Here is an 8,848-nt window from a genome sequence, read left to right as displayed (position 1 = left end):
TTGCATACATCCTTCAACCCAATTGTGCTCTCTCTCTCTATCTATCTATCTATCTATCTATCTATCTATCTATCTATATATATATATATATATATATATATATATTTGGTTTTTTGAGACAGGGTTTCTCTGGTTGTCCTGGAACTCAAGATGTACAGCAGGTTGGCCTTGAACTCAGAAATTCGCCTGCCTCTGCTTCCCAAGTCCAATTGCTATTTTTAAGCTATGTAAGTTATTGTTTTATTTTTAAAAACAGAGTCTCACCATATACCCCTAGTTGGCCTGCAACTAGCTATGTAGAAGAGGCAAGGTTTGAACTCACAGACATCTATTTGTCTCTGCCTCCCAAGTGCTGGGGTTGAAGGCCAGGACCATCACACTAGGCCTTGTTTTTGTTTTTATTATCCCACAAAGTAGATACTTTAAAATCTCTGTAGCTTTTAGATTCCACTCACATTTTCCTTTCAGAATTTGCCACTGATCCCCCCCCCCCAATGTTTGTGGAATGTAATTAACATGCAACTAAATGCCCAAATCTTAAAGTACACATTTTTTTCTCTTCTCTTTTGTAGTCCTGAGGATTGAACCCAGGACCTTGCATATACTAGGCAAGCACCCTACCACTGAGATGTTTCTCAATCTGGTCCTTCCTTCCACAGTGTTAGACTCCTTTCTGGAATTACATTCTTCTTCCTCAAATTCATTTACCAAAAATTTCTAGTAATCTCTATTTTTGATTCTGAAAATGCTTTTATTTTGTTCTTATCACTAAATTCATCCCAACCGTTCAATCCCAGTCAAGAAAAGATCAGCTTCAGCAATGTATTCATGCTAATTTTTTATTATATTTTAGTTAGTACATAAAACAGGCTTCATTATGCTATTTTTTAAAAAATACATATTTTTCCATATAAACATATCCAAATATACACACACTTTTAAAAAGTATACTCTTAAACATTTAATGATTATCATACTATTACCACACCAGAAAAAATAATGCATCTTTAATATTTAAGATCATTGTTCAATTCCTTCAGTGTGAACAAGTGCTGATGGTTTAAATAATAGCTCACACAATTTCCTTGAAACGGGTCTCAAATATAGAACCTTCAGTAAAATTAGTTAATTCATTCCTCATGGCTCTCTCTCTCTCTCTCTCTCTCTCTCTCTCTCTCTCTCTCTCACTCTCACTCTAAATATATATATTATATATAATTATATATATATTATATATATATATAATTTATTTACATTTCAATTTTTTCCCTTTCCGGGGTTTCCCCTCCCCAACCCTCCTATCCCACCCCCCTCCCCCTGCTTCTATGAGGGTACTCACCCCACCTCCCACCCTGTCCTCGAATTCCCCTACACTGGGGCATTGAGCCTTCACAGGACCAAGGGCCTCTCCTCCCATTGATGTCTGACTAGGCCATCCTCTGCTACATATGCAGCTGGAGCCATGGGTCCCTCTTTGGTTGGTGGTTTAGTCCCTGGGAGCTCTGGGGGTACTGGTTGGTTGATATTGTTGTTCCTCCTATGGGTTTGCAAACCCCTTCAGCTCCTTCAGTCCTTTCTCCAACTCCTCCAATTGGGACCCTGTACTCAGTCTAATGATTGGCTGCGAGCATCTGCCTCGGTATTTGTCAGGGGATCTCGTTCATTTGTTTGTTTTGTTGAGACAGTGTTTTTTTCTGTTTAGCTCTGTCTGTCCTGAAACTCACTCTATAGAAAACAATGGCTTCAAACTCAGACATTTTCCTGCCTCTACCTCCGAAGTGCTGGGATTAAAGGTGTGTACAGCCATATAAGGTCCCAGTGTATCTTTTTTTTTTTTCCTTTTTTGGTTTTTCGAGACAGAGTTTCTCTGTGTAGCCTGGCTGTCCTGGAACTCACTTTGTAGATCAGGCTGGCCTTGAACTCAGAAATCCACCTGCTTCTGCCTCCTGAGTGCTGGGATTAAAGGCGTGCGCCACCATGCCCAGCTACCCATACCAGTTCTAAAGTGCCTGGAACTCCAGCTCCAGTGGATCTGACAACCTCTTCTGGGAGAGGGAGTCAGTTTTGTTTGCTTGTTTGTTTTAGGGATGAGGATCCTGAGAAGTTGCCCAAGCTCCAAATGATGTTCCTATACCCATGAACAACTAGCCAACATTAGGTGCATTCTATAAGGTTTTTAAAACTGTTTTTCATTTATTGTTTTAATTTTCAAGAGGAGTTGAAACAAAAATTTAAGGGTGGTTTTTCTTTTCTATGGGTTCTGTAAAAAGAACTCATGAAATTGAAGGGGGAAGTGGGGAAGGCATGTATGGGAAGAATTAGAGGAAAGGGAATAAAGGGATAGATTTATCATTCTCAAACACAAAAGGATATGTTAATACATGCCTATAATACCAATACTCAGGAAATGGAGATAGGAAGATCAAGTTAATTCTCAGCTGCATAGGGAGTTTGAGGCAAGTCTGGATGACTCTATCAAAACAGCAACAGAAAGAGAAGAAAAAGATTCACACACACACACACACACACACACAATTAGAACAAGGAAAAAATTTAAAACTGAGGATAAGCTGGGCCTGGTGGCACAGGCTGCTAACCGCAGTCATTCAGGAAGCTAACAGCGAAAGGACTGGAAGTCTTAGATCTCACTTAGCCACTCACTGAAGATAATACTAAATATTTTAAGAAACATATGTGTTAACAAAGGAAAGATACACGATTAATTTGAATTTTTAGCTAAAAATATTTAAGAAATTAAGGAACTCAATTTGACTATGTCTGGCTACATCGTTTTCTTATAAGTATAATAGCAGCAATCTTAAATTTCCTAGCTTTTTAAGTGACTGCACGGGAAGAAATACCTGAGGTCTGTCTCCTTTACATGTTCTCATAGTTATTGCTACACGCTAAATAAATACTACACCCTTGATCAAGACGAGTCACCAAGAAAATTGATTAATCTCAAATTAATGTAAAGACTCACGAAGAGACCATTTTTTCCCCCTGTCAGGTACATACACAGCTCTACATTTATAAGTTCATCAGTTCATTCTTGCCTTAAGTAATCATTAACTGCACAATATGTTATGTTCCATTTTTGCTGTCTTTATATTTTGGCACATTTTTATAGTATTATGCAAACCTAAAATAATAGAATATCTTGTATGAATTTTGAATAATGTTCTAAGAAAATTAGAGTAGAAGATCAATAATTATTGCTTTATGTTGTGATAATTAGAACTTACAAATTTATTAGGTATCATTATTATAATCCAAATACTTTAGAAAGGAACAGAGATACAAAAAGTAAATGTGTTTATGGCATTAAGAAATTATTTCCCCAGGCTGGAGAGATGGCTCCGAGGTTAAGAGCACTGACTGCTCTTTCAGACATCCTGAGTTCAAATCCCAGCAACCACATGGTGGCTTACAACCATCTATAATGGGATCTGATCATGTCTTCTGGTGTGTCTGAAGACAGTCACAGTGTATACATATACATAAAATAAATAAAAAATGTTTAAAAAAACAAAATTAAGAAAATGTGTCATGAAATACTAACTTGTATTTGAAAAACAAAAAGGAAATATATCTCCTGAACAAGAGAAAATAGTGACAATGCTCAAATTAACAAGGTTTAATTAATATCAAATCACTAGTGTTCTTCACACCATGTGTATATAAAAAAGAAAATGAGGACTAGTGGGGAAGACAGAAACGGAAACCTGTAAGGCAGAATGGCATATGTAAATAAATGTAAAGTGGACATTTTAGCAGTATCTGGAAGAAATACATCCTAATATAAATCAGGGTTACCTTAAAATAGACCAGAACTTCAAAAGTACCTGCATGTGAGCTATAACCAGAATGTAATGAGTCTTTACTGATTTTTAACAAACAGGCCAAATGACAGTGTGGAAAGGTCTTCCATTTAATGAAATGTGTCTTGGTTGTTTTGTGAGACTCTGAAACCCAGTGCAAAAGGCAGACTGTGGTATTGTCTACCACTCATCCACTGGCACTTAACACAATGCCTGACATTTAGTAGGCATTCCACAAGTATTGCCCAATAAATAAGGAAGCAACATCTGTGTTTGCCTTTGGAGAATGAGAATAGTCATGGCTTTCCTTGAATAATCTAATCACATCCAAAGAGTGATGACTATTGCTGTTTTGTGCGGACATAAGGTTCTGTAGACCAGACTGGTCCTGAACTCAAGACAGTATGTGACTTGTACCAATTTCCCTGCCTCAGCCTCCCAAATATAGGATTACAAACGTGTGTGTGTGTGTGTGTGTGTGTGTGTGTGTGTGTGTGTGATTATAAAGTAGTCTCCAGGTCCAACAAACATTTCAGGGAACAGGAGTATGTATCTTCAGGAAAATACACTAGAAACTTGATAGGACAAATGTATAGTGGATGTGTTGGGTTGAACATGAAATAAAGAAATGCACAGAAGCTAAACTAGGAAAACAGAGGGGCAACAGGCAGATGACGGATCTAGCAACCTCCTGTGTTTTCTGGACTTTGTTCTGCCTCTTGATGTCAGTCACCTGCTCCTGGATCAGTGGATCAGTAGCATTTGACCACCTGCGCATTTGTTTAAGAGTGGCGTGGCTCCTTCCACAGACTCACTGAATCAGCACTGGTGTTTTACAAAGAGCAAACAGTTTTAGTGAACATTGAACCAGAAGGGATGGAACAAAGAAGGTTCCAAATAGCATGTACTCTAATTATGGGATTGGCCTTTTCTGCATTAGATTCACCTGAAGCTTTGAACAGGGAAGTTCTCTCCTGTGTTCACTATAGCACTGTTGGGCTCAAGAAATGAAAATAACCCAAGTCTGTCAGTGAATGAATAAAGAAAGTGTAGCGCACACACATGATGGACACTATATAACCATAAAAGAATGAAATCCTGTCATTTGCAGCAGCAAACAGAGAGAACACAATGTCAAGGGAAATAGATCAAGCACAGAAAGACAGGTATCACAAGGTCTCATGAGCTGGTTGTGGAATTTAATGTTTAATAGGATGATTGTACTAGAAGTGGGAGAAAGTTGGAGGCACAGCATGCCAAAGACTTGATCAAAGAGCTAAGTTAGATAGGAATAAATCCTGGTATGTGCTATTGCTCAGTAGGATGACTACAGATAATAATATATTGTACATTCCAGAAAGGTAGACAAAAGGACTTTGTATTCACCATAAAAATGTTTGATTCATATATATTTACCCCAATTTAAATATTTAATAATGTATACAGATATCAAACCATACCAAGGTACTCTATAAATATGTACAATTTTATCTGTAAGTTTCAATTAAATTTGGGGATGTAGCTCAGCTTGTAGAGCACTTGCTTAGTATGCATGAAGCCCTGAGTTCACTCTGAAGCATTCAGGAGGTAGGGGCAGGAGTTCAAGGCCAACTGGGTCTCCTTGAGACCCTTTCGCAAATAAAAAATAAAACAAAATAAAATATGGTATCCAACGCTGGAAAGGCTCGAGTAACAAAGTAAATGACACAGTACTGAATCACAATCCAACATTAAAGGAACCAGGAGCTCAGGAGATGGTTCAGTGAGTAAAGTGTTTACTATGTGAGCATTACGGCCTGAGTTTAGGTCCCCAGTGCCCACAACGAAGTGTGGTGGCATATGGATATAATCCTATAACTGGGGAGGGCAGAAACAGGCAGATTCCTGGAACTTTCTGGCCAGTTGGTCTAGCTATAAAATGGAACTCCAGGTTGAGTGAGAGGCCCTACTTCTGAAAATAAGATGGACCCTGGCACTGAGAAGGTAGAGACAGGCAGATCTCCCTGAGTTTGAGCTCAGCCGGGTCTACTTTGGGGGTTCCAGGCCACCCAAGGCCATAAGGTGAAACACTGCCTCAAAATAAAGCAACAACAAGATGGGCAAAGGAGCGCCTAGCCCTCCACAAGTGTACACATGTGTATGCCTTAGCACATGTACCTTGCTGGCTCACATGTATGAACACACATGCAGATACTCTCTTTCTCTTTCTCTTTCTCTCTCTCTCTCTCTCTCTCTCTCTCTCTCTCTCTCTCTCTCTCTCTCTCACACACACACACACACACACACACACACACACACAGGAGAAGGGAGGAACCAGTATAGCTCTCTAGCCACCCTAGAGCTCACTCTGTAGACCAGGCTGTCCTCAAATTCACAGAGGCATATCCCACCCGAGTGCTGGGATTAAAGGAACCACTCTGCCCAGCATTGTGGAACATTTTAGATCCCGTGCTTTCCAAAACAAAAAAGCCACATGTGGCTATTGAACTCTTGAAATATTTTTTAATTCATTTACACAGTCACATATGTCTGGTGCCTACCAGAAGGACAATACAGCTATGCAGTACCTTAAAAAAAGAAAGACACACATGTATGTTTTACTTAGTATTTAACTCACATTTATTAAAAACAAAAGGTTACAGACAGCAAGAATGACTGCCTTCTTCATTAAACAAGCTTAATCTACCGTTGACTAATAAATGAACATATTTACTCACACAAAACATACATTTTGAGAATAAGTCCTGCCAATCTGTGAAACTTAAAAATATATATTTTTTTTCCAAAGAAGAAAAGAATCACTGATGTCCCTCTAGTGGCAAAAACAACATTGTTGATCAAAAAACCCCTAAACCCAAGGAAAACAACAAAAAACAAAAACAAAAAACAAAAATAAATCCCACCCAACCCTACACACACAAAAAACCCAGAACGGCACCTGAATCTATACATACAACCGATCATAGACCTTTCATTTCTGGAAGCTTAACTTTAAAAGATTCTACAGCAGAATCTTTTAAGGAAAATAGATCATTTCTGTCAACAAAACTTTGACCTAATTTTCACTTACTGTGTGAATGATCATCTCTCTAGAAATCTGATCTCTTCAGAAAGTTAGTTTTGCTCATGACTTTTGGGAAACTGAGACCTTCACAAAACAAGTTTATAGAGTCTAATCAAACTGTGAACCAAAGAAGATGGCAATTCTCTGTTAGTAGTAATTACTCTGGGGTGAAACTTTGAAAGCAGCTGATTTAGAGTGTAAAGTTATAAGGAGCAGTGAAAGAGATATACTTAGGATAGTACAAGTACCAAAATTCTTAATAACTAAAATGACTCTTAATTCTGACACCAGGTTCAAAAAAGCAGCTCCATCACATAGCCAGCTTCAGTTACAACCACACAAACTCATTTAGATATACCTGCTAAAATATTTTCATGTGCAAAAAGGAACTCAAAATTGAAGCCAAATGTATTATAATGATTGTTATCCCCTCACACAGCTTCAAGAAAAAAAAACAGCCAGGTTTTATATACACTGAAGTAAGTACAGGATGTACAGAAGACTGTTGTATATACAAAAGTGCATTAATTCAGAATACATTTGGCAGGAATACAGGAAAAATGTCCCGGTTGACAATCTGATACTTTACAGTATTTAAGACTACTTGTAGCTCCTCCAAACCAGTCAACTTCCTACTGGCTTGGGTTATATTGATTCTACAGAACTACTTTTTGAAAAGAAGGAGAGCGGAAAGTCCCACAATTTGCAACTCTTAACCATCTATGAGGTGCTTTATGTATATTTATGATATATTATTAACTTCTTTTGGTAACAGTCCTATTAAATTGCCAACACAAAGATTTATGTATTTAAATCTAAACAGGAAATTAAATTCACCTACTACAGGAAGAGACACTATCAGCCCCATTTTCCAAAAGCCTTGAAATCTCAACGTAAACGAACACAAGAGATCAGCTTCAATTTAAGAACAAGCAACTTCACAGAACAAGCCATGGCTGTCCTTCTGAACAATTCAGCTAACTTAAGTGTGTACCTGTCATCGGTACACGGTAATTCCACATTTACATTGACATAGTCAAAACAGATATTCATTAATTAAGCAATTCTTCCCTTTTCCATCCCATCCATCCCCACAAAAAAGAACACAGATTTCCACAAGTTCCATTCACCACCAAGATGTAATAGAAGAAACCTGACAATAAAGAAAATTACTACATATTGAGATCAGAAAAGATCACACTGGTTTTTCTGAGTTTGGCAATGAGTGTCAAATTAAAATGCAATTTGCCATTGTCTGGTTTAAGCTAAAATATCAATAAGCTCAATTCAAAAAATATTTGGGCAGTGAGCTGCAAGCAAATTTTAGTATTTAAGAAATGGAAGTTTAATTGTAGTAAGCCAGCTTAGATATTGAGCTACACTGTGCAGCTTCCTCATTCTTAACAGCCAGTTACAGGAATTGCTAGAGTTCCTTCTAAGTCTCATAGAGAACATAAATTATTTTTCAGAGACCAAATTCAAATATTTCAAGCTATCTTCCAAATTGTATACTGACAGAAATGCCTAGCTCAAAATGCCTCAAAGGCTTCTTACTTAATAATTTTCAAATCTGAGATAAAATTCATCTTACTTTACCAAGCTTAATCTACTGCAAAGCTAGCATATTAGATTTTTGCTCAATGATTTATTTCCTAATAGTCTCTTTAAAGATGGAATTTATCTCTAATTTAAGTAACTCGGAATGCCAGTGCATTCAATATCAATCCTACTATTGAACACAAACCAACTATACTATCTGCAACCCAAACTAACTTTTTACCCTTCATCAATTCCCGAGAAGAATTCTTGAAGACAGTGCTAAGAGGTAATTTGTTAAACCAAGGAGAATAGGGTGCCCCCAACGATTACAAAAACGAATCCAAAGAGTCCTTAAAGTTAACAGAAGAAAACACCTTTCTATATAATCTTGGCTCTTCAAGTGTTTTTGTACAGACCCTAAACA

The sequence above is a fragment of the Mus pahari genome, chromosome X (genome assembly GCF_900095145.1).
Source record: "Mus pahari chromosome X, PAHARI_EIJ_v1.1, whole genome shotgun sequence".
Taxonomy (NCBI): domain Eukaryota; kingdom Metazoa; phylum Chordata; class Mammalia; order Rodentia; family Muridae; genus Mus; species Mus pahari.
The sequence above is the reverse complement of the archived record's forward strand: the minus strand, read 5'-3'. Positions refer to the sequence as shown.